Genomic DNA, 25,731 nt, shown 5'->3' on the forward strand with positions numbered 1-25,731 from the left:
AACTAATGAACCTGCAGGAGCTGGGCACAGGACAGCATCTGGACTACTTGAAGTTGGTCCAGACAGACTTCTTGATGTGGGGAGAGGCAGCCATACTCACAGCAAAGGAGAGAAAGAGGCCCTTGGCATGCTCACAAAAGCCCCTAAGAGAGTGGGGCTTAGATATTGACATTGCTGGGATAGGTCTTTGGCCTCCTCCATGTATGCTCCTCCCAGCTCCCTTAATTGGCTAACTGGCTAAAAGCAAGCTCCTACCTGGCTTAAGTACACAACCATAAGTAGATGTCAGGGACCAACACGGGCCAGCTGCCTTGGCTAGGTGGGCATGCGTGAGGCCAGAGAGCAGATACAGAAACAGACGGTCCTGCTGGCAAATCCTCACGGGACCCAGGTGCCTCCTGTCTCATGATCTGGGAGGCTCTCCTGTTCCAGGTAGAAGCTGGTTACTCGAGAAGGAGTGATGGCAACACATGGACCACAACTCCTTCTTCCGCAACTGTGGACTGGAAAACACTGCTGCTCTCTGCAACAGGAAAGCATCTCAGCGGTCGGTAACCATGCCTACAGATGAGACTAAATGCTCCTGGTACATCATTAAGACCATGCAGAAGCTCCTGAAAGTAAGCTGTAGGCTTACTGCTCCCGGGGATACAAACGATGACGACAGATGCTTCTCCCCTGAGGACAAAGATCAAGACGAACATCCAATGCGGACTTTGTAATTAAATATCCTCCATCTCAGGAGCTGCTCACTGAAGTGGTCAGATTTACAATGTCTGCAACACACTCGTAAAGGCTCTGTGGCTCAGCACAAGGCTGCTGCGGACGGTGCTGAAGGTGGTGATTCTGATGATACACCGTCCCCAGCACTCACGCACGAAGCGACTGGGTGAAATGCAAAGGTAAATGACGTTTGCTGCATGAGGCTTTTCTTGAAATCTTTAATATTTTTTCCTAAATAGAATGACAAGCCGAAGAAAAGGAATGTATTATTGATTTAAAACAACTTACAGGCATAGCAAGCCATAGGTGAGATATTACTGAATCCTAATTGGACAGACCAACTATTAAAAGGGGTGTGCCTTAGAAAAATCTATGGAAATTGAATGTGCATTAGGTGCTGGATGGCATTTAGGAGTCACTGGACTATTAGGAGGTGAACAGGAAAGGGGGGAGGGGAGGGTGAAAGGGCAAGAGAAAGGGTGAATATGACTAATGCATATTCCATGCATGAAACCCATTACTTTGTCCAATGAATACGCTTATTTTTAAAAAGAGCTTAATATAAAAAAATATGAAAAGAGCTACTAGTAGATAAAATAAATTCTTCTGGAGGATAGGGACAGACCACTTTCAAATGAATCATTTGTTATTTGCAGCCTTTCTCTATTAACTTCGGGAACTCGAGGTTTGATATACATGCATGCATACACACATGTTCAAAAGAAAACGTTCCACACCAGGATTGCTCAAGCCTCAGCCCCAGAGGCAACACTGTACGTGCTCACTAGCCTTTGCCAACTGGTTTCTCAGCAGGCCATGCACGGCCTTCTGATTCACTTTTTTTTCCACTGACTTTGTGTTCAAATCACTCTCCCTTCATCCCTAGCCCTTCCTTCTCACGAGGCACCAATAACAAAACAAGGTTCCAGCATGCATACTTATTTTCATTCCTAGCTGGCGACAGAACTGTAGCATTGAGGTGCACTGTGAACAGGTTCACAGTGACTCTGGGTTGGGCTGAGACCAGGACCTTGGACCTTAGACCTTTGCTCTAGCCGTTAGCGAGCTTGTCGTCTCTTGACCATCCAGAATGAAGGCAGCTCTAGTCTCTATAGTAACCAATCTGCCTAAAATAGGAATTATGTGGGGGAACAAAACGTTTAAAGCCAATTGGATCCATTCATCCCCGAACAATGTCAATTTAAGGGCTGTTACCCAAGTTGTTGGCTTATTGAATAGTCTCCCGCCATGTGCTCCACTGAAGGAAATGGGGGAGGGCCGCCTTACCAAACATCTCATCCCATACAGAATCATGCCCGTCTTATTCCCTTCCCCCTCTTCAAACATCTCTTTCTGTGCCAGAGTCATAAGCTTTTGAAACAAACTTTCAGTCAAGGCAGTTTTATGATCCCAAGACTGAGACAAAAGTAGAAATCGAAGAGTCCCTGAGAGGTAAAAGCAAGCTTCCTAGGAAGCAAGGGGATGGAGCCCAAATCCTGTGCAGAAATCTTGAAGTTAGAGGTGGACCCTCCGATGGATGCCTTCACAGTACATCCTTGGGAAGGGGGTAGAATAGTGGAACTAACATGGTCCTAAAATGGGAAGTGAAATTGTCCAGCTCATGGCAATGGTCACTTGCTCTATAGGATCCCAGGACGATTTAATGGGTATAACTATAGGGTACAATGGCAGATGTGCACAGTAGTTCATTTTTGTTCATTCTGTTGTCCTTGTGTCTGTCTGCTACATCTCACTTTCAGCTCCACTCTGCTCTCACTTCCTCTGATCCTTACCTTTGAAGAGTTCTTGACTTCCAAAACATCCCTAGCCAGCCATCAGGGATGGGATTTCTGTGTCCTGTTTTCAGCTTTCTTATTTTTTAAAATTTTCCCAAGTGAGATTGTTTAAGCAGCAGAATTCATCCTTCTCTCTGTCAAGAAACATGAACTCAGCAGGAACCTGATGTTAGTCCTGAAGCCAAGTTGCTCTCTGGGGTGTTTTTAAGAAGAGTCTCTGAGTCTTTTCCAGTGACGTGTAACCGACATGTCAACGTCTGAGCTTCAGCATAGCCAAGCTCGCAAGCAGGTTTAGCAGGCAGAAATCAGGATGAAAAATTAGGTGAGTGATTCTTTTTAGAAAGTATAAGCTTCAAATATTGTATGAGATCTTCATATAATAAAAAAAATATACATGAGTTCTTAGAAAATCAAATTTCACTAAATACCCTGTGTCTTGGTCAGGGTTTCTATTCCTACACAAACATCGTGACCAAGAAGCAAGTTGGGGAGGAAAGGATTTATTCAGCTTACACTTCCGCATTGCTGTTCATCACCAAAGGAAGTCAGGACTGGAACTCAAACAGGTTAGGAAACAGGAGCTGATGCAGAAGGCGTGGAGGGATGTTACTTACTGGCTTGCTTCCCCTGGCTTGCTTAGCTTGCTCTCTTATAGAACCCAAGACTACCAGCCCAGAGATGGCACCACCCACAATGGACTGGGTCCTCCCCCTCTTGATCACTAGATGAGAAAATGCCTTACAGCTGCGTCTCCTGAAGGCATTTCCACAACTGAGGCTCCTTTTTCTGTGACAACTCCAGCTCGTGTCAAGTTGACACATGAAACCAGCCAGTACACATTGTATTGTTTCCGACAGCCCTGAGCTAACACAACACAATTAGCTACTGTCCCACAATGCAATGTGCACAGAAAATTATTCCCAAATGCAAAGATCTGAACTGAAGAGAGAAGGGCATGAAAAAGGACTCAATACAAGGAGTGATGGACGGGTACATGCCAGGTAGCCAAACAAGAGAGCTTATTCACCAATGAATGGCCAGAGAAAAGAAGGTCAGGGGATACTGGAAACTGCACATACTTACTGAAGGTTGGAGTATAGGGCACCCTATGTAAAACAATGTCTTAAGTTTGGCTAAGGAAAGACTGGGGTGTCAGTCAGTGGTAAAATATTTACCTAGCAAGTATTGGATTCAATACTTGGCACTATATATACATAAAAAAATCAGCTAAGGAGACCATGGGGAATCCTTAGAAGCTTTCATACAAGGGAGTGACAAGGTCACACTTATTTTTAGGAAACTCTTCTATCAGAGAGGAACTAGAAGAGTGGTTCCCATCCTATGGGCACAACCCCTTTGAGGATGAACAACCTTTTCACAGGGGTTGCCTGAGAGCATTGAAAAAGAATGATGTTTACATTACAATTCCCAGCAGTAGCAAAATTACAGTTATGAATTAGCAGCAAAAAATAAATTTATGGTGGGGGGGGGTCACCACAACCTAAGGAACTGTGTTGAAGGGTCACCCACAGTAGGAAGGTTGAGAACCACTGACCAGCAGAAAAGAGGTTACAAAGAGCCTTGGGAAGGTTGTGACGGCATCCCAGGGGAGCTCCTGATAAAGACTGAACCAGAGCCAGTGCGTTTGGAGATAAGAGGACAAGCAGAATCTGAGCGATGACTACCCCTGCTTGTCAGAACTGTAGACGCGCAAGGCCCTTGGCAATGAGAAGCACAACCCTAAGGTATCTAGCTTGGGAGACTGGGAGGAAAATGCCAATGGGCTTGGCTGTGAACACAGTTCAGCCTGTTTCTGAGCTAACTCCAGGGTGGAATATAGTAGTCAGCCAACATGTCCTAATTAGAAGTCTCTCCCTTTAGGTGTACTGGGTTAGCAATTGGGAACCCCAATCAGGAGCCCATAACCTTCAGAGTGATTCCTTGGCCCTTTAAATCGTTTGTGTAAGTCTGTCCCAGAGGCTTCACTGCTTGGCATCTGATGGAAACAGGTCATAAGTCAGGAGGATCGCGTAGCTCTGAAGCCTGGCATGAAGAAACAAGCATGTCCATCAATTTATCATCAACTTTGGAACTCAGAACCGTTTGTTCGGTTTCTGTAAACCTCTGATGAACTTGATCCCCTGGGGCAGATCAAAAATCTTTGCATTTATTTTTTTTATGCCCATGGACCAATATTCACGTGTCTGGCCAAATCTGAGTCAAGCCACCCTTTCTTCTGGTTGTCCTGCCCTTTCTATTTCTTTGTTATTTTGTGCTTGGTTTTAGTTTGAGATATGCCTTCACTATCCCCAGAATGGCCTTGAAGTCTTGATCTTCTTGATTCAGACACTGAGGTTACAGGTGCTCTGTGAACCAAGCTCCTTTTAGCACTGGGGTTGTATCTAAGAGGACGTGAAGTCTTCCCCACAGTTAACTCCAGACGCCAGGGGCTGTTGTGTCTTAGTGGTATCCAAAAAACATCAGCTATTTTCTAGATGACCAATTTAGCTTAAGTCCTTCCAATACAAAGACCAACAAAAATGGATGGCAGGCCAAAGGAAAGTGTCTCCTTTAAAATTCAACTTACTTGCTGTCCCACCATTCCCCAGATCACCCAAAAATGCTATTTGCATCCTCCCTCCCGTGTACGTGTAGCATCTCCTTCCCCAGCCGTCTCTGAGCCAGATATAATCAATGACGTTCAGCTGAAGAAACATGATCACCCATGACAGCTTTCTAAAAAGCCTGGAAAGATTTAAAAAATAAAGCAAAATAAACGCAAGCATCCCTCCACAAATGTGGGCTCCAAATAGAAGGTTTTATTGTAAACCTTCCAGACGTCCAGGCTCCACTGTTGTTTTTGAAAGACATTCCAATAACAGATGCCCCTGCAATCGGGCAGGGTTTGATAGAAAGCAGCAGACACAATTCGGAACAACTCACATTAGCTATGAGACTGAAACCACTTCCCATCGGGTTAATGAAGTTAAGAAGTTAACAAGATAAGTAAACACAGAACATTCGGAAGAAGGGGACAGTGCCCCTCCCCCACTGCCAGCTGGGGCCCTTTCAGACGTTCATCGCAAGTGCGAACTCTCATTTGACTGTTTTAAATATTGCAATGTCCTCTCTAGACGGTTATCTATTTCTCCTTGCAAACCTTCTGTGAAATGGCCTGCCTCAGCTCGGCTTACCTTCCTGGAAGTCAGTGCCACATGTCCTGCAGGCTGTTCCCACATGGAGTACATATCCTAACAAAGAAAGAAACGGAAACTGAATGAACCGCCATCTGGAGATTACATTACCTCTCATTTTCCATGTCCCATTTGGCCTGATTAGCATAAACAGTTGACTTTACCTCGAGTTAGGGAGATGATCCCGCCCCCTAACAGCACAATTTAAAAATAAGCTCCTATCAAGACTTGTTTGTTTGCTTGCTCTTTGTCATTGCTGTGGCTTTAGCTCTTTGAGATTTCCATTTTCTTAGCTTATGGATATACTGCCTTAAAGTGGTAAGCATCACAACCTGACGTCAGCTGATTTCCAGGTCCAATTCTGTCACTTCTATTACTTGGTCACTTTATCTCTGTGATACGTAGTCTGAACAAATATGAGCAGAATCTTTAATTATATTAATTCTGTAAATAGTAGGAGCCCTGTTAGGAGCCATCTAACGAATGCTGGCAGTAAACTGTTAAAGCATTTCTTTATGGTATAGACATAGGGCTTAGGCATAGAGAGGATAAGGAACCTTCCAATGGTTACTTAGATGTGACTCAGATGTCAATGTCACAGCTACTAATATCCTTTGTGGTGGTTTGAATGAGAATGTCCCTCAAAGGCTCATATATTTGCATGTTTAGTCTCCAGCTGATGACCTGTTTAGAAGAATTAAGAGGTGTGTGGTGTGGCCTTGTGGAATAAATGTGTCATTGTTGGGCCCAGCCTTCCCTCATCTCTTTTTTCCCTCCCTCCTTCTGCCCCTCCCTTCTTCCCTCCCTCTTCCTGCTGCCTACAGATCAGGATGTAGCTCTCTAGTATTTCCCCAGCACCATGACTGCCTGCATGCCACCATGCTCTTTGTTGTGATGATAATGGACTAACCCTCTGAAACCATAAGCAAGCCCCCAATTAAATTCTATCTTTTATAAGAGTTCCCTTGGTCATGGTGTCTCTTCACAGCCATTGAACAATGACTAAGATAGCCACTAAGAGATATCAATCTGTCATAGAGTCTTGTTCAAGTTTCCAAAGTCTCTAAATTTGAGAAAGAAGAAACATTCCTGGTGATGTGGAGAATGGTGGTTCAGTGGGCAGAATTACAGACCAGAGTGGGACAAATTTGTCAGTACTGAACTTGGTGTGCTGTCAGGGAAGTCCGCCAAGTACTGGAAAGTTACACTGAAATAAGAGATAAAAGTCAGAAATGAAGATACAAAACTAAATCTCTTGCAAGGAAGTAATGATTGACACGATGCAACTGAGCAAAAAAAGGGGGGGAAGAAGCTAAGAGAAGAGTCTCGGGGTCCACTGCACACATGTTCAAGAGTCTAAGAAGGACTTACTGAGTAAGCAGAGAACCTCAAGAGAGTGCCTCTAAAGTATGTCCACATTCAAGTGCCGAATCCCCACGTCAAGACTACCAGAGGAGATGGAGCATTGAAGGGTCCCCGTTGGTCCTCCAGAGCAAGAATTGCATCATGAGGGTTCAAACTTAAGCACAGTGATTAAGAAGAGGGGGTACAGAAGGATTGATCTGGAACATGAACATATATGCCTCCTCTTTCAAGGAATATGGTGTCATCAGAGAAGCAGACTCATGAAAATGTGGAAGGGAAGGGAATGTCAAAAGAAGACTATTCTTAAGCCTGGCTCAGTTGGGACAGCTCTCACTCTGTGGAGATGAAGCCACAGACAAAAGGGGATAGTTGGAGAGATGGGGTCTTAGAACACACCTTGGAAGCCAGAGTTCAGATGCTAAGGGAGGCCTAGTTTTGAAGCTTAGTCATTCATAACATCCCCTTCCAGTCACCAAGACTCATCATCCCTCCTCAGGTTGGTTCCTGTCAGCCTCTGTTTCTGGACTTTACCAAGCACAGTGTCTCTAACGAACCATAAAATGCTATGGTTTTGGAATCAGAATTAACTTTAGACACCAAAAGTTTCCCAATGTTTTAGCTGAGACAATGGCAGCCAGAGTGGCCAACCTATCCAATGATAAGACTAGCAAGTGCCAGATACAGAGCCAGTTTGTGTTTATTTGATGGTGCTAGAGCTCAGAATTAGGGCTTCAGGTACATGAGACAAGCTCTCAACTACTGAGCTACATCCTGGCCCTCCTACTTTATATTAAATTAATTAACTTTGAGGCCAGAATTTCTTCCTACAACCGCAATATCTTCACAAGAACAAAACTCTTTTTCATAGTTTACTCTCATGAAGAGTGTTTTGATGAAATGGAGCAAACTTAGAAAGGAAAAATACACAATGTATGGCTCAAGGATTAAAGGGGCACCAGGAAGTGGAATGGAGCTAAATTCTGTGTTCAAGGATATTAAGTGGAATTACAGAAGTGGTAACCTCAGGGCAAGATCCCACCCAGCTAAGCTTTCATATTGTAAAAGGAATTTTGCAAAAGCTTAGGTCCAGGTTTTGGGGTGCTTTCCTATAATCCAAGCACTCAGGAGACAGAGGCATGCAGATCTCTGAGTTCAAGGCCAGCCTGGTCTGCAAAAATTCCAAAACAGCCAAGGTTTGGTAGTACAGGAAACTATGGAAAACAGAAAGCTGGTGATGATGTAATTGAACAAGGGAGCCATGTTCCAGCCACAGCAAGCAAAAGAACTTGGCAGCTTCAGCCATGTGGTTCTGGCTTTGGAGTCAAGGAATAGAAGAAAGAGTTATTGAACCCTCCTCAGTGACTACAGAGAGCTGCTGGGGCCAGGTGTGAGGCAGTAGCGTCATTGCATAGAGGCCTAGAAGGTCACTGTGAGAAGCTGTGAAGTGAAGCCTGGATTGCCTTGGAGACTCCAAGAGGTAAGAGATGCTAGGGCCATGGGATACCTGCTGAGAAAAGCTGATAACAAGAAGTGGAACCAACCCCAAAGAAAGAAGTCTGTTGCAGTCAACCCTAAAAGGAGCTGGAGATCTGAAGAACATTTTAACATCAGGCATGGAAGAGAGGCAGCGTTTGCAGTTTTTCCAGCTGGTTTTCAGTCTTGCTTTGGCTCAATATGTCTTCACTATGCTTCATCCCCAGAGCTTTGGAATGGTAAAGTATACCCTGTGTCATAATATGTTGGGAGGATGTGATCCGCCCTTTGACTTTGATTTTATAGAGGATTACAGTTGAGTGGTTGCATGAATCTCAGAAGAGACTTTGAACTTTGGACTTTTAAACGTTGTTGGGACTGTGGTAAACAATGGGGACTTTGGAAGTTGAACTAAACGCATTTTGCATTGGCTACAAGCCTATGGGAACCAGGGAGTGGAATGTGGTGACTTGAATAGGTATGACCCCCATAGACTCAAGTGTTTAAATGCTTGACCCATACAGAGTGACATGACTAGGAGGTGTGGCCTTGTTGGAGGAAGTATGTCACTGTGGGGACAGACTTTGAGGTCTCCTATGCTCAAGTTCTGCCCAGTGTGAAACAGTCTTCTGCTGCCTGGGGATCAAGATGTAGAAGTCTTGGCTCCTCCCGCACCGTATCTGCCTGGATGCTGCCATACTTCCCACAACGATGATAGTTGATGAAACCTCTGAAACTGTAAGCCAGCCCCAATTAAATGTTGTCCTTTATTAGAGTTGCCATGATATTGATGTCTCTTCATAGTAATGACACCCTAAGACAATGTCCTACTTCATTCTTTCCTAGTGCCAGCTTTTGTCCTTTGGCCTCTATCTTAGTCTCTTGATTTTTAGTGCTGTGATAAAACACTATGACCAAGGCACCTTACAGAAAAATAATTATTTGGGCTCATGGTTCTAGAGGGTTAGAGTTTGTAATAGCAGCGTCAAGGCATGGTGGCTGTACCTGCAGCTGAGAGCTCATACCTTGAACCACAAGCAGGAAGCTGAGTACTAGGAATGATATGTGTCACTTAAATCCCAAAGCCTACACCCGGTAACCCTTCCTCCAGCAAGGCCACACCTCCTAAACTTACCTAACAGCACCACCAACTGCAAACAAGTGTTCAAACACCCGAGACTATGGGGGACATTCTCCATCAAACCACCACAGCCTCCTAATGCATAAAGAAACTCAGAGCATCCGGAAGGACCCCCACTTCCTGCTCGCTTCACCGCAAATACAGTCACATGGCTACTCATCCCTTCGGCCTTTACCAACGTTCAAGGCTAAGGTAGATCTTCTGTTCTTTCTCAGAATCAGTCTGTGCGTCAACCACAGCCCCTTCTTCCCACCTTCCTTTGCTACAATCTAGACTTTTCTCTCAAGCCACCTAGAGGGCTGGGAGTCACTGCAGACTCCTCTGCCCTGAAACATCTGCCTTTGACCCCATGTTCCCCAGCTCTTGTAAATCTTTCTCTTTCTTTCTCCACCAAGCTTTTCAAAAATACAACCTCATTCCCCCTTCCTCCTTACCCTTTCCTTAATTTCCTGAGATCTAGCTTCCATGTCTTTAACCACGAGTGATTCCCATCTGTCACACTCTTACATATAATAATCCCAGAATCTCAGCCGCCCTCTGTTGTCGTCTGCATGGGTGACCTGCTCCAAACTCCCATGACTCCCATGAGCCTGCACTTCTGTGATTCTCTTCCTAACTTTCATTGATTCATTCATTCATTGATTCATTCCTTCATTTGTTTAAGGTAATATGTGGCTGGGGAAATGACTTAAAAGTTAAGAGCACTGGCTACTCTTCCAGAGACCCCAGGTTCAATTCCTAGCAACCATGTGATGGCTCACTAATGAGTCTAACTCCAGTTCCAGGAGATCTAATGCCCTGTCCTGAGCTTTACAGGTATCCATGCACACAGTTGGTGCACACACATTCATACTAACAAAACAACTATACAGAGAGAGAGAGAGAGAGAGAGAGAGAGAGAGAGAGAGAGAGAGAGAAAGAGAAACAAGCACATTTATTTTCTGGTACCTACCATAGGTAGGGACAGCAAGGATCTAGAGGTGAAGAAACCTGAGTCAATGATAATTCTCACAGAGAATCCATCTTAATTGAAGATGAACTGCCAGACCGCTAAACAGAAAGCATATGGAGGAATCTTGGTTGTTAGGGCAGCAGTGTGAACACTGACTTAGTAAATAATGAGTCATGGAGAGTAAGGCAGGGCCAAGTCCCCGTAAGTCTAACTATCTGCTCTTGTTTTATGTGTTTCTGTTTTATAAATATTTTATAGGTAATTAATCACGTGCAGGATTTCTTTATTTAAAAAAGGACAAGCTAAAGAAATTTAATATTTTCCCAATCCTAAAACAAGAACTCTCCTACCTGAGTCTCTCCTTTCACTGAAATCATCGTCCAGGTCCTCCTCTCATCTTGCCTGAATATTCAGGACCAGCAACCTTGAACTGTTCCCTTGTGCCTGCAATTCCCTCCCAACCCAAAGCATGTATAAAGCATAGCATCTTTCAACTCAAGTCACGTTGTCAGCACCTGAGTCCCATCAGCACCATAAATTATCCTGACACTTCAATCAAGTTTCTTCAACCAAAATGTATGGACCAGCACATCAGAGTTTGCTTAGAACCAAGATGGAGTTGGCTTAGCTAAGGATAAGTGTGAAGATGGCAATAGAGTCCTCAGTGGGCAGAGGAGAGAGGCCAGAGGCCAGAATGCAGAGGAGAGTGGGACCCAGAGTCAACAGACCCAGGACCCAGTGCTGTCAGGTGCCAACAGGACCTCAAGCTTAGCCGCTTGTCTTCTCTGAGCTTCAGTTAACTCATCCATTAGATGGGAGAAATCTCTCAGAAGAATGCTTGAAAGGTTAAGCACACGTTGCCTATGAATTTGCTATCCCACAGTTGAGTTACCACTAATTAGTGACACTGGCTTCAGTTAACTCCCTTTCACTCAGACTTCCTCGATTTTCAGGACTATGGCCCTGTCCACTTCCCTGGTTGAGTCTGCATCACTACAAGATAAGCTGCTATCAAGAGTTTCTTATGGCACCACAGGGGAGGAAACCCTTATGGTATAGCCTAAGTGAGAGACTCAGAAGAAGAAGCAAGAATGTGGGGAAGGAAGGAAGACAGAAGGTGAGACAGAGGGCCTTGCTACCATGGCAGAGGGTATAAGAAGCACAAAAGGCCCTGTGTGTGGTTGGGGAAAGAGGACTGGGAGGAGAAGATAACATAAATCTGTGCAGGGACAGCAGGAATGTCACAACATGAGACACAACCTCTTGATTCCCAGGCTGAGTCAGGATCTCCTTAGTCAGACTCAGCTCACAAGAAGCAGAGAAGGCCTCAGCAGGCCAAAAAGAAATGCTTCTGTGAAGCTCCGGCCAAGCTGTTGGAGCCTAGTGTGGAGACATGGGGTAAAGAGGAGAAAGAGGGGATCCAGTTCTTGTTCCTGGTTGTCATGTAGGTCTAAATTCCAGCCGATCTAAACACAACCACCCAAATTTAACCCAAAGTCTGACCATAATATCGCTGGGTTTAATGAAGACACGGATTTTAGACATGCTTCAGGTTTGATGGTCCCTAGAGATGACAGGTTTTTCTTTTCCTTTTTTCTTTTTTTCGGAGCTGGGGACCGAACCCAGGGCAGCAAGCGCTCTACCACTGAGCTAAATCCCCAACCCCGAGATGACAGGTTTTGAAGCTCTTTTCCTGAGGTGACTGCACTGCAGAGACCCAGAGACCATATGTGAGCTGGAATGCCTGGTTCAGTTTAAAACACAATTCCACACAACAATGACCTTCTTGCCTTCTCTGGGTTTATTCCCGTTCATTCCCCACTCACCCCCCTGCCCCATTTTTCAGAATTCTTCTTCCCGAGATGAGTCAGGAATTGAAAATGCTTGGCATCCTAGTTGAATAAATAGTATTTGTCCATGGTGATACTGGTCAGTGGCAAGCGGCCATTGCTCTGGGACGAGGAGGTTTGAATACAGCCTACATGTCTGCCAGCAACCCTGGTCCTCTATGGGTGTCAGACCACTGGGCTATAGGCTTTGCTTGGGTTCTCTTCCAGCTAGCTGGGCTGACATACACAGAAGGGAAGTGGTAAAGGAAGAGAAGAGGAAGAGACTGATGGAGAGAGGGGAAGGAGTGCTGCTCTGGTACAAATCTACTTGTCCGTCGTACCTGGAGTGTAGGTGGGACCCATCCAACTTCGTTTACAGATCTTGCAGGTATTATGAAGGCTAGAATTTTGACTCTCACCTTCTGAGTGAGATCCTGGCATTCCTTGTACCACATCAAACCACTGATGTAGGTGGGCGAGCAACTGATTGGAACCCACCTCGTTATGCTTCCTGAGGGCCTCAAGGGATGCTCTGCCCCAGGGACATGTAAGCCTCTGCCTTCTCCTCTTCTCCTTCAGCCCACCCCATTGGGAGAGCTGTGTGTTTTGGAAAGCTCTGGAAGATACGTATTCTGAGGCTCCGCAGGCACAGAAGTGTTCCAATACCCCCTGAAAATCCCAAAGGGTGTGGCACCCACGTAAGAATCACCTGACTTAGCAAGCCCTGCTCAGCACCAGCGCTGACATTAGCCTGGGAGCTGGAGAGTTTCCTTTGCTGTGCAGGACGTTTTTGTTTCTCTCCTTTTCCACAGCTTCAGAATCTCCGCTAATGTTTTATGGTGAACACAGTTAACTGTACAACTTAATAGGCTGCACTGAAGCATTTGCATACAGGCTCGTGTCATGCCTTGGTTCGTCACTTTCTCTTTTTGTCCTCCCCTCCCCCATCCCGTCCCCCTTCCTTCTTCCCCATTGGTCCCACTTCTATTTCCGGACACAGGTATCCGTTTGAATGCTTTTAAACCCAAGGGCTTCAAGGTTCACTCACACCCAGAGTCCACGTGTGATCGAACCAGACTTCTTAAAGAGAGTATGGGCAGCATGAACCGTCTTCCACACAGCCAGGGAGTCAGAGCCTGAGATAGAGTCACTCACCCCATTCACCAAGTGCGCCGCATCCACTAGGCACGGCTCTGCTCCGGGAAACTCATCATTCTTAGAGGCCTGCTTGGCTGCTCCTGCTACTGCCTCACCGCGCCCCTCTTCTGGATCCTTTCCATTCCCAGCCCTGCAGTCTAACCCCGAGACCTCCAAGGCCACTCACAGCATTCCTGAAAACTTAGAAGAGGGGCTTTTTGTGTGCAGCTTTTTTTCCCTCCCGGACCCTGGAATGCATCTTCACGGGACCTGCTGATTTACAGCCTCGCTGTCTTTCAAAGAATTCTCTGGTCTGGGTTGAGTCAACAGATGTGAGAAAGAGGCTTGTTAAAGGTTCTGTTGAGGGAGGAGGCCAGTTGTCTCTTGCACTAGCAGGGTGCTTTCTTTAACCCTGGACCTGGCTCAGGCCTCCGAAAATGAACCATGGTGTTCAGCATCGGTGTAGGAGATGACAATGCTCCTTGTGATGCAAGCCATAAGCATATCATAAGCCATACACCCTAGCCAATCTTGCTCCCGAGCTGCTATTACACCCCGTGTCAAGTTTTGACTTTTACTTACCATACTGAACAGACTCAAGTTTATTTCAAGGGTTGGCCCATTTTCTAACCGCACAGTAGTTATTCTGTTTGCCCACTGACAACAGTTGCTACATCCTGTTCCTGCCTACCAACCTTTCTAAAAAGATTCCATTCATCCATTTGTTCCTTTGCCCATTTTCTCAATGATCGTCACCATATTATAGAGTTAAGAACCCATTAATAGGTGAGTAGAACTGGCTGGTGCCTCGGGGACACTACCCTCACCCCTGCTCTGGGACAAGCTACTCTCTCCACAGCTGAAGGAATGCTGGTGACTCAGAACTAAGTCCTCCCTGGGAGTTGTACTTGACCAAAGGGAACTCTGTCCCTCGGGGAAATGTCTCTTACTGGGACAGCCAGCCTCCAAGGACTGATTGATGAAGAGGTACAGGGGTCTGGGCCTCTCTTTCAATGAACTCATGCAGTCTCCTGGAGCATTGTTTAAACTCTTAGGATCAAGGCATCGGTCGAGCGCCTGTCACAGCTACACCACAGTCCAGCCCCCATCTCTGCCATTCCCTGCTGCTGTGACTGTCTTGGCTGTTACCCCCAGGAACAACCCTGCTCCACGTAAGCCTTCTGCACACAAATCCCTAGCTCAGAGTTCGGTTCCCAGGGAACTTGTTCCAAGACACCTGCCGTCATGAAGTGTGCGTACTAGAGGGGAGAGAGAAATAAACAAAACAAATAATCACGGTATGTGAAAAGTGAAATGCTGTGGGAAAAACTAGAGCAGGGTCAAAGAGTTTCAAATACGGAATGAAAGCTGATTGTCATGACATTGTGTGGGTGGGTTGGGGTGGGCGTGTGCGTGCGCATGCGCAAGCCGGCGCAAACCAGAATATCATCAGCCTAAAACTAGAGTTGCCACAGTCCTGGGGTAGACTTTCTCCTTCTCAGGGAACTTCAGTCCTTGCTTATTGGGCTTCAGTTACTGAGATGACCACACCGTGGAGAGAAATCTGTTTCATTTAAAGTCTACTAATTGTGGGTGTTCGTCACATCCGATAAGAGCAGCATCTGAGGAAGCACTAGATCAAATCACTGGGTTCACTGGTCTCGCCAATGTCACTAGAAAACGAACCCTCGCAGCTGCTCTGCTTCTTCAGGCCTTCACTGGTAGTTGATTTCATTGTAAGTTCTCCCTTTTTTGAAAAGCTAACTTCAAGTCCCATAGATCAGTTTGAAGTGCACAGGTCAGCAGACAGGCATGGTCACACACATCTTTAATCCCAGCACTCAGGAGGTAGATGCAGGAGGGTCTCTAAGTTAAAGGACAGCCTGGTCTACATAGTGAGTTCCCTGCCAGACAGGGCTACATACAGATACCCTGTCAAGGAAGAAAAAGGAGGAAGAGCAAGAGGAGGAGGAGAAGGAAGAGGAGGAAGGAGGAGGAAGAGGAAGAGGAGGAGAAAAAGGAAAAAGGAGAAGAATGCAGATTACTGGCTGTTAGTATGTTCACAGTGTTGTGTGACCTTTACCTCTGTCTAAATATGTGCATATGTGTTTGTGTGTCTGCGTGTGTATATGATGCATTTATACGAAGATACAAGGATATGCATACACATATTAGTGTTTTATTTCTGTACCTAATTCTACCTGTTAAAAGCTCTAGATTCCAAGTTTCGATGGATCAAAATCTTTCAGTGAATACCCTCCTATGTGATGTGTGGTCCTCTGTCCCGCCCATCATCCATTGATTTGGACCTATTTGGACCTTTAGTCCCAGCACTCAGGAGGTAGATACAGGAGGATCTCTAACTTGGAGGACAGCCTGGTCTACATAGAGAGATCCAGTGAGTGGTCATCTTCCCTAAACATCTAGCACACTTCCAGGACCATAATCTCTTTCAAATCACTTAATTACAACAATAAAAATGTAGATTAAAATGTTTCCTGTGCGTAAAATGCTTTTAACATCATGCTCCAGCAGACTCTTTGACGGTGTCTCCCAGCAACTTTGAAGGACCGGCTGGGACGTTCATCTATGCCTGTGAAACTGTCTTCCCCAAGCAAAGCTGATTTTATGGGTTTAAATTCTTGAGTTGTTCAATTATGTGACATGAGCAAACACACATTGTTCAATGATTCCCAATGTGACACAAAAGAGAAAGATAGCCACTGTTTCCTTCTGATGGTGCCCCCTCGATTTCACCCCACACTTTGTAGAAACAATAATGCTTCTTTCTAAAGAGGTATGAGATTTTCTCAAGGCCTAAGATTAGAAAGGGAAGGAGGAGGTCACATGGCTTTGTGGGCCATTTAGCATCATCATCCAACCGTTAAAAATCCTATAGGAAATTTTGACAGGAAAATCACTTTTTGGGGATCCTTGACTGTAGTTTCTAGACCAATTTATACTGGAAGATCCTCTTGGTTCTCGGAGACTAATCTTTCCCGGCCGGATGCATTCTAACGTATGTAATCATCAATGTGCACATAGGTGTTCTGCAGCCAGCTTTCAAGAGTAAAACTATGGTTTGTATCTGGAATGCCCCCCAAAGACCTATGTACTAAATCAACTTGGCATTACTGGGAGGTCACAAAAGTTTTAAGAGGCCCAATAAGAGGTCGTACAGTCCTTGGGGACGTGCCCTCAAAGGAGACATTAGAGCCCTGCCCTCTGCCTCTTCTTTTTCTAGCACTAACATTCAACAGTTTGCTTTACCACAGCACCATGATGTGCTTCTACCTTGCCTTGTTATACAAGTTCACATGCAATAGAACCAACCAGCACCTCCAACACCACGGGTCAAAGCAAACCTTTCCTCTTTGTAAACTTGAATGCCTTAGGTATTTTGTTGTAGTAATGGAAAGCTGGTGAACACAGAAGAAAGGTCCTGACTTTCCACATGTGCCCATTTTTATGGCATTAATGATCCTAACAATGGCTCCTGTCCAACTATTCATGTGATATCGCTTACGTAGGCTGTAGAAATATATATATATATATATATATACATATACATATATATATATAGAGAGAGAGAGAGTTATTAGTTAGTTAGTTAGTTAGTTAGTTAGTTATCACAAGATTCTTCTGACCTGGATGCTTAGAAACATCTATGAACCAGCTGCACCCACCAATATCACTTAAGCAACGTGTCCAGGCTAACACAGACTGAAAAAGGAAGCAGTGCGTACCATAGAGCTAAGGATTCAGGAGGTTAGGCTAGTCCTCAATTCCAGGTGTTCACATGCTTAAGCCAAGGAGATGACTTTCCTGTGTCCATGACTGTTCCGAGTCCCAGTATCCATAACCTACAGAGGTAAGTGGGATAAGATGAGAACAAATGGATGCAAACACGAAACTCTCAATGTTTCAAAGTCAAAACTAATCTCCTTGCTAAGGTCCATGAGATCAGACATTTCTTTCTTCCCAAGCATCTGCTCTAACTGGTCGGAAATGTGAACTCCAGGAGAATTTACACTGGCTTTCTGTCTGTAGGATTTGCAGGTTTGAGAACTTAAAGACACAGAGCTAGCTGTTTGCAAGGCCTGGATGCTCTCTGAGATGAAGCACCTCTGACCCCAACTGGCTGCTGGAGTACACTGCATCTCTAGATGACCAAGTCTCAGTCTGTAACCTGAAGGGCTGGATCTAGCTGGTGTACACCTTGACGTTGTTGTAGTTGTTGTTGCTGCTGTTGCTGTTGTTGTTGCTGTTGTTGTTTTTGTTGTTGCTGTTGTTGTGTTTCTTCTCTGGGGTGGTAAACAATTCTACTGTCACTATGCAGTGGACAGAAATAACTTGAACAGAAAATGAGCCAAGAGAATGCTTGAATGTTTTACATGTGTGTTTGATTTTTATTTCTCACTCTCTTGTCCTTTTGTTGCCAAACACCACATCTTTCTTCTTTGTTTAAGTCCTTCCTGAAGATTTCCGTGCTGGGCATGGAATTTTGCCCACCAAGTTATTGGTCAGAGGGGCCCCGGAGGCATCCAGAACAAGATAGGCTGTTGTTTGATCTTGGTTGCCAACAGAACTAAATGTGAGGCCAATGGGGCAAAAAGCTCTTTTGTTGAACACACCATACACTTTAGTTGCATGACATCAAGAAATCAATCTCAAGCTTATAAGGAATTTTTTCTCTCTGCTAGTTAGCATTCATTGTACTGGAGGGTGTTGTACAGGTGGCTCAGAAAGAGAAAACATATCAGTGGTCTTACCCACACGCTACAATAACAACCTGCCAGCGTGTTGTGCCCGCTGGTACAGTAGTGCCATAACAGTTATGGCAGTAACCAATCATGTTCTGATTGGAGTTGAGGCCTATTTCATTGGAGGGACTTCATGTTTGGCACTATAAACCAAATCAAAAGACTATGACTAGAGAGATCTAGCTAGTTCGGGTCCTAGACAGGGTCTTAATGGTGCTTCCCGAAATTATCATGTGTCAAGCTACCTTCTCACTGTTTATATTTATACCCATAGATCTGTGCTGCTCTCAAGCTAGGTCAGAGAAGTTTCTTTTTGCCCTGGGGAGCAATTGATGCCAAGACTCAAATCTTGTAGAAGTGCTGTGATCAGGTGACTGTGAGAATTCAGCAGTAGATGGTTCATCTGTTCCTACTCACTCCCATCCAAGGCTCGAGGAAGGCATGGCAGGAGAAGACGCAGGAAGAATGTAAGATCTGTAGAATGAGGAGGCGCAGTGTGTTCTGTGAAATGCTGCATTCCAGACGTAACAGAGTTGTTGCGCACATGTTAACTGGCTGGCTACACAAGACCTGTATAAGATCAAGCCAGTCAAAGTTCCAGCATAGATGGGGAGGGACTTACACAATGGACCCATTCCTAACATAGGAATTACTGACAGCTGATGGCTGTTGAGAGACAAAGTCACTTTTGGTGGGGTGTAGATGGCCTATGCCCCACTTTATGTCCCCTGCTTAGGCACTACCTGAAGTTGGGGAGTTGTTAGTTACAGTATTTATAATAAAAGAAGGCAAGAAACTGGGATGGAGGTCGGTTGGTGGTGTTCTGAGGGAGTTTGAGAGAGGTAATGAGGAGTGGATATGATTACAGTACATTGAATACATGTATAATTTTCCAAAGATTAAATGATCTATCTCCTTCCACCACCTATTCTGTGACATCGTCACCCAAGGCACATACTTTCTTCTGATGTTCACGGTGAAGCTAAAACACTAAACACAGCAACCAAACAGGCGTGGGCCAGGCACTGAATCTCCAGAGGGAAGTCTGAGGCCACAGAGTGCTATATGGTGTTAGGATGCTCTATCTATGGCTATACTCAGTTTCCAATCCATTCATCCAGTCTGGTGTTTCCATGGCGTCTCTCATCCTGGTGTTTATGGTGCTAGATCATCTCAGTTCTCCTGCCTCTGCCTCTCCTAAGTGCGGGGAGCACAGGCCTCCAAACTCACCTTTCCCAGTATGGCCTGACTGACTCCTCTTTGCTGAACAAGAGTCTTCTTGCTTCTTTAGGTGTCGGTTCTCAGCCACAAAATCCAGGCTCTCTTCTTAAGAACTGCTTTCTGCTCCTGTTTCTCACGGCCAGCCAGGTACCCCAGGGCACTGCTCAGACAAAGGATGGGATTAGGCTGTTTGGTGTGGTGAAAGACACATTGCTTTCTTAGAGGAGTGACATTTAACCCCTGGGCTTCCCAGTGCACATGCAAAGGGCTTGAGAAACTCAGCTAGTCCCCGGGGACCACAGGTACACTCGTCTTCATTTGGAGTAGAGAATATCCCTGCAACCACATCCACCTTTGGCAGAAAAATAGAAAGCAGTCGTAACCCTTTTGAGAATAGAGCAAAGTAAAGGGGGGAAAAAGAAGGAAGAAGAAACAGCATTCTGGCTCTAGGCAGTTATCCATGTCGGCATCTGGGATGGTTGTTTTTCTCTTGATCTAATCAAGAGAAACCTAGCTGGGTAGAGAGGCACACCTCAGTGTGTGTCTGAGATGGGGTTGCCAGACCCTTAGACCATAAGGGTTCTGCCCTAGTCAGATGAATCCCTTGACTCATTATCCAGGAGCATTACTGAGAGCAAGGGGAAGGTAGATGGTAGGGCTTACTCAAAGGAACTAGGTCACTGAGGGCACGTCCTCTGGAACTGTATCTGCCCTGGTCTCCTCCCCTCTTCCCCTCTATCTTCCTGTCCACAGTGAAGATCTTCTGCACCCATGATATTCAGCCCAAGGGCACGAGGCAAAGTAGCCATAGACAAAGCCCCCAGAAACCAGGAGCTTACTTCTTTCTCATTATGTAATTAAAACTTCCTCCCTTTAAGTTGCCACACAGAGGCTCACAAGTACGACAGTGTGCCCGGGCTGGGTGTTGGGTGAGATGGGGGAACAGGAGATCAACTCGTGCTCAGTATACTCTCAGGACTGTACAAATTTCTCAGGTTTCTAAATCAATATTTGTTTTCTCTTATGTGTATTCCTCTGCTTGTCTTGTGGATTTCTGGTTTAGTAATATCCAAGGTTTAGAAAATAAACTCTTTGTCTCAATAAATATCTATTAGCACCAACACACTCCACTTTGAGTGGGATGCTATCTAATGAGTAGTATTGAGGGAACAGCTCTATTGTTCCTTGGTACATGGCTGTGAGACCCTCAGACAGCATCTAGGTAGGTTTGCTATTAAAAAAACCTTAAGTCCTGAAGGTGAACCTTGTTTCATAATGCTAGGAGAGAATGGTTAATAGGTTTCTTAAAAACATGCTGGTGTGCCTATCATGTATAGACTATACAAGGCAGTGCAAAGATTACCGAATGTCATTAGGTGTGGGCTCTGAATACAGGAAGCTGACTGTCTACTGAGAAGGAGGAGGCACAATCAGAAGCAATAAAAAATACCATATAATCTGTCCGATGCGAGCATTAGCTTCTGAGTACCGGGAGCATATTTGGTCCCCTCCCCTGTACCAAGTATTTCCTAAACTTTATCCCTTTAAATCCCTAGAGCATCCTTAAGAGGTTGAAACTATTATTGTTCTCGCCGAAGGAATATGAAAACTTACGCAAAGTTTAAACAACTTGTCAAAACTTTATTCTAGAGTGAAGCCAGATCCTGCCCTCAAACATCAGGGGACCTGCCTTGCCAGGAAGCTCATGGCACGGGTTAGCAAACAGAGCATGCATAGAACTGGAGACGAGACATGGCTCCTGACAAGAGAAAGGAGCCGTCTTCTGGGGAAAGAGAGAGTGAGAACGTGCATGGCTGGCCAGTGAGAATCGTGGGTCACCTAGGTTCCGAGAGTGAACCTGCTGCCCGCTGCCCGCTGCCTGCTGCCTACAAGACCCTTCATGCAGGGAAACTAGTTGGCAGATAACAGTGCTCCTTAATGAAAGTGGGTTGAAGTCAGACCATGGGGTGGCTGCCCTGAAAAAGAAAACACCCCTGGGGGTAGGGGTATCGCATAATGTAAAACGCATCATAAGCTGATTCCTTGTAAGAAGTTATAAGGCATGAAGTTAAGCTGTAAGCAAAAAGTTCCAATAAAAACTAAGAAAACGTCCTGGGATCCAGCTAAACTCCAGCTCTGGGCATCTTACATCATAGTCTCTATCAGTAATTATCAAACACTAAGGCGCTCTTCAACTCTGGCCCAGTCGTCAGAAATAACCATCTCAGGCAAGACCTCTCATAAGGCCTTCATTCTCGAGGGTGAGCTCAGAAGCCAACATCAGCATCGCCAAGCATGGCAGGGTTGCTGATGAGGATGTGGAGGCTCAGGGACACTAGGTATGGGTGCTAAGGCTTCACACAAGCTCAGCCTGTACCCCATCACCGAGTCATGATCCCAGCACCCCCCACCGAGATGGCTTTATAAGAGCTTCTCAAATAAGCTCAAGTCCGAGTTCACCTTGATTGGTTTTGGGATTTGGATTTGTCTGTTTTGTTCTTTGTTTTTCCCAGACAGGGTTTCTCTGTGTGGCCCTGGCTGTCTTGAAACACTCTCTGTAGACCAGGCTGGCCTTGAACTCAGAGATCCACTTGCCTCTGCCTCCTGAGTGCTGAGATTAAAGATATACACCAACGCTGCCTGGCAAACCCATATTGTCTTATTCTGGTTTTCAGTATTGGATTCGGCAAAAGTCAGCTGAGCAGTCACCAAGGTGCCAGGTGACAGCAACTCAAAAATGCATGATGTCTGTTCATCCTTGGGGGATCCATGGAGATAGCATGGATAGACTTAGTAGAGGTGATAACCATAACCACGTGCCGTCTCGACATTCATGTGGTGAATGTGTATAAAACATCCAAGAACAGTTTTCAAGAGTGAAGAGTCCACTCACACGCAGTTTATTTCATTTACCGCTCGTTGAATGAGGGTAACCGAACAAGACCAGCTGCCAGTCCTTCAAAATGGGCGCGAAAGTGATTAATTCTTTGGGAGTTTCGCATCATGCACTCCAGTCCTGTTCATTTCCCAGTCTCCTCATATCTACCCTTTGCTCCTGGAACCTCCCCACCTCCCCCCGCAAAAGAAACACACACACGCACGCACGCACGCAAAGATGCACGCACGTATGCACAAGACAAAAACAGAGTATAGAGCAATGATTTCTGGAGTTGGCCGTTAAAATTGATCCTTGTTCTTCCTAGGCATGGAGTGCTGACTGATACAAGCCTGCCACCTGCTGGAGCCAAGCAGAACTAACACTAGTTTCTCAGGAACCCAACGAGCCTTGAGCAGAACGCTCTCTGTAAACTTGAGATGTACAACACCCAGTAACTGCTCACAGTCAGCCCCATTTTTAATAACTGAAGGCTGATGAAATCAACACAGAGGAAGATTTTTAGGGAAACTAAGTTACAAAGGATCCGCAGTCAGTAGGGCCAACGAGACATAAGAGCAAATCATAACTGGGCCACTTACTGTCCATGTCACTTTGAATGCATTACCAAAGCTCTCCAAACCTTAGATTCCTTGTTTCTGTTATGGCATGGCATATGTCCAGTGGCCGAAGGACCAGTTTATGTGGATGCGTTTTTATGGATAGGCTTGTGCGCTGGTGGTGGTGCATGCCTTTAATCTCAGTACTCAGGAGGCAGACACAGGGGGATCTCTTGAGTTAGAGGCCAGCCTGGTCTATAGTACAGAATGAGTTCCAGGGCTACACAACCTTGTCTCAAAAAACCAAAACCAACCATCCAACCGAAACCATACAAAGTGTTTACTGTGGTGCACAACATGAAATCACACTTAATCAGGTGTGACCATCTAGTATTTCACTTCGTGAAGCTACTTGGGAGAAAACTAAATAAAACCTCACAATCCCCTTTCTCAGATTTATATAAGCTGGGGCCAGTCCAGCTTCTACTCACTGAGATCCGAGGCAGAATACACAAGTAAACGTAACCTGCCCGTCATCAACACAGAAGAGACCGTTCTATACATCTGGCCACGGAGGACGGTCCAGCTGCCCACATGCACAGACGATGAGGCACCCCGGGGTCTTAGTAGCAGTCCTGAAGTCGTTTCCTTTAGCCGTATCCGGATACTCTGCAGAAGCATTGTGGCAGTAGTGAGCATTGAGTATGCTAGGCACCTTTCGGGGCTTGCCGCATTTCCTCTCTCTAACAGCCGTGAGGGTCGGCAGTCATGCAGGTCTACATTATTACCACTGTGCCATGAATAAGAAAAGTGGGGCTCAGCACGCTTGACTCCAGGAAGCAGAAACCTGGTCATTGTGTGTCCAATTCTCTCCTTTCTTATTGGCCAAGTCCAGCATCGAATCGCCAGCCCATCCTGTCCAAGTGGCGATGGCTTACATACAGATTTGGGGCACTCATGGGGGAGTTCAGTTCTCCTTGACTTGGGTGGAGGCAAAGTTGCCTTGTGTTCAATCATTCTCAAGGGTAGTCTTCTGGGGGAGGGGGTCAAGGGAAGACCTGTTATTCCTCTCATCAGACCTCCTCTCTGGAAGACTCAGGGAGCTGAGAAGCTGATGATGGCAGGAAGACATTGAAGAAGACAGAGGAGGGAGATGGTCAGGACCTGGGTGGGATCTTGTTGTCAGCCCTGGAGAACGTCTACCTTAGGATTTGAAGTAAATGAGGCTCGCTCTTCTCAAAACTGTGATTTATGCTGCTTGTATTCAAAGGCTTCTTCGTGGAAATTCAGTGAGGGCCACACACCTAGGAAATGGCGAGATCAGACATTAATCTCCATTTCTCCCCTCCTCACTTCTTCCCCCAGCCCTGAAAATACAGGGTGAGAGAAACACTTAAGCAATTCACCTGGGTCCTTAGTGACCGGGGGGCGGGGGGGGGCGGGGGGCCACCAACTGAACAGGGAAGAGCTCAGTTGTCAGACAGATGACCCTTTTCCTCTGCCAAGGCTCTTCCAGGCTGTATGGATTCCTTCCCAGTCTTTCTGCACCTCCTCCTTCTACAGCGCCTATCATTTCCTGTTGTGCCTCTGAGTTTGTGAGGGTTCGGACTCCTGCATTGCTTCGTTTCAGAGCTGTGCGGCATGGCTGCACATGCATTTTCTTGATGCCAGTTTTGAGCGTTAGCAGCTTATCACCATGACAAAATGCCTGGTGGGGACAACTGGGGGCGGGGGAGGGCTTACTTTGTTCTTAGCGTCAGGGGTTTCTGTTTCCATGATGGGTGGGGCATGGTGGAGCAGTTCAAATCATCACAGACAGAAGGCCCCAAGGGCGTGTCTCCAGTGACCTACTTCTTCCCACCTGACCTTACCTCCCAGCCCTTATTCTGAAAAGTCTGGATACACAAAGAAGTTAAACCGTTCATCAAACCCGAATGCTCTAAGTCTGCACACACCGTCACAGACACATCCAAAGGTATTTATTACACTTCATCAGCCTAAGCACTTCTCACTCCAATCAACTTCCCAATCAAGATTAAATACCATCAGTGTGGGGGCCTTCCCAGCCAAAATCACAAAGGATTATATACTCTTTAATTTGTAGCAGAAAGTGTTTGTGTGTGTGTGTGTGTGTGTGTGTGTGTGTGTGTGTGTGTGTGTGTGGTGTTCATGAACTAAAAATCTAATCCAGAGAGCATTGTACATTGTAGATGTTAGATCCAAAAGAAATGCAGAACAAATGTCTAACTGTAGTGTAAGCAGGCCTCCAGGCTCACTCAGTACTGTGGATCCTCCCAGCTTTTCTAATTCTGCCCCCTACCCTAAACCTCCCACGCCAGACCATGGGGGCTTGGCGTCCCTTCCCCAGTTTCTGGTTCCTATATTACCTTGTCATTTCATCCATGAGCCCTCTTGGTTCCCCTCCTCTTCCTCTTCTTCTTCCTCCTCTTCTTCTTTCTCCTCCTCTTCCTCTTTCTCCTCCTCCTCTTTCTCCTCCTCCTCCTCCTCCTCCTCCTACTTCTTCTCTCTCTCTCTCTCTCTCTCTCTCTCTCTCTCTCTGTCCCTCCCCCTCCTTTCCCTCCCCATCTCTCTTCCTACCTCCTGTGAATGCAATGTGAATCAGCCCGAATTTGGTTAAGCTTTTAAGGCTAATATTTTTTAATTTGTTTTTTTGAGATAGGGTTTTGCTGTGTGGCCCTGTT

The 25,731-nt window shown here is 45.7% G+C and overlaps 2 long non-coding RNA genes across 5 annotated transcripts; one reads left to right on the plus strand and one right to left on the minus strand.

The window, feature by feature from the left end:
* Nucleotides 1-266: 266 nt before the first annotated feature.
* On the plus strand, nt 267-22,233 carry LOC147996065 (uncharacterized). Of its 3 annotated transcripts, XR_015673952.1 has the most exons (4): nt 426-902; nt 11,598-11,761; nt 12,702-12,861; nt 13,474-14,906. It is a non-coding gene; the product is annotated as an uncharacterized LOC147996065 (long non-coding RNA). The 3 variants fall into 3 exon arrangements; XR_015673956.1 differs by lacking the exon at nt 12,702-12,861; XR_015673957.1 differs by lacking the exons at nt 11,598-11,761; nt 12,702-12,861; nt 13,474-14,906 and adding an exon at nt 21,245-22,233 and having other exon boundaries at nt 267-902.
* On the minus strand, nt 3,004-10,759 carry LOC147996066 (uncharacterized). Of its 2 annotated transcripts, none has more exons than XR_015673958.1 (3): nt 10,645-10,759; nt 5,714-5,770; nt 3,004-4,562 (listed from the first exon to the last, which is right to left on the minus strand). It is a non-coding gene; the product is annotated as an uncharacterized LOC147996066 (long non-coding RNA). The 2 variants fall into 2 exon arrangements; XR_015673959.1 differs by lacking the exon at nt 10,645-10,759 and adding an exon at nt 5,878-6,004.
* Nucleotides 22,234-25,731: the final 3,498 nt, after the last annotated feature.

This window comes from Rattus norvegicus, chromosome 2 (assembly GCF_021556685.1).
Source record: "Rattus norvegicus strain SHRSP/BbbUtx chromosome 2, alternate assembly SHRSP_T2T, whole genome shotgun sequence".
In the NCBI taxonomy this organism is placed as follows: Eukaryota; Metazoa; Chordata; class Mammalia; order Rodentia; family Muridae; genus Rattus; species Rattus norvegicus.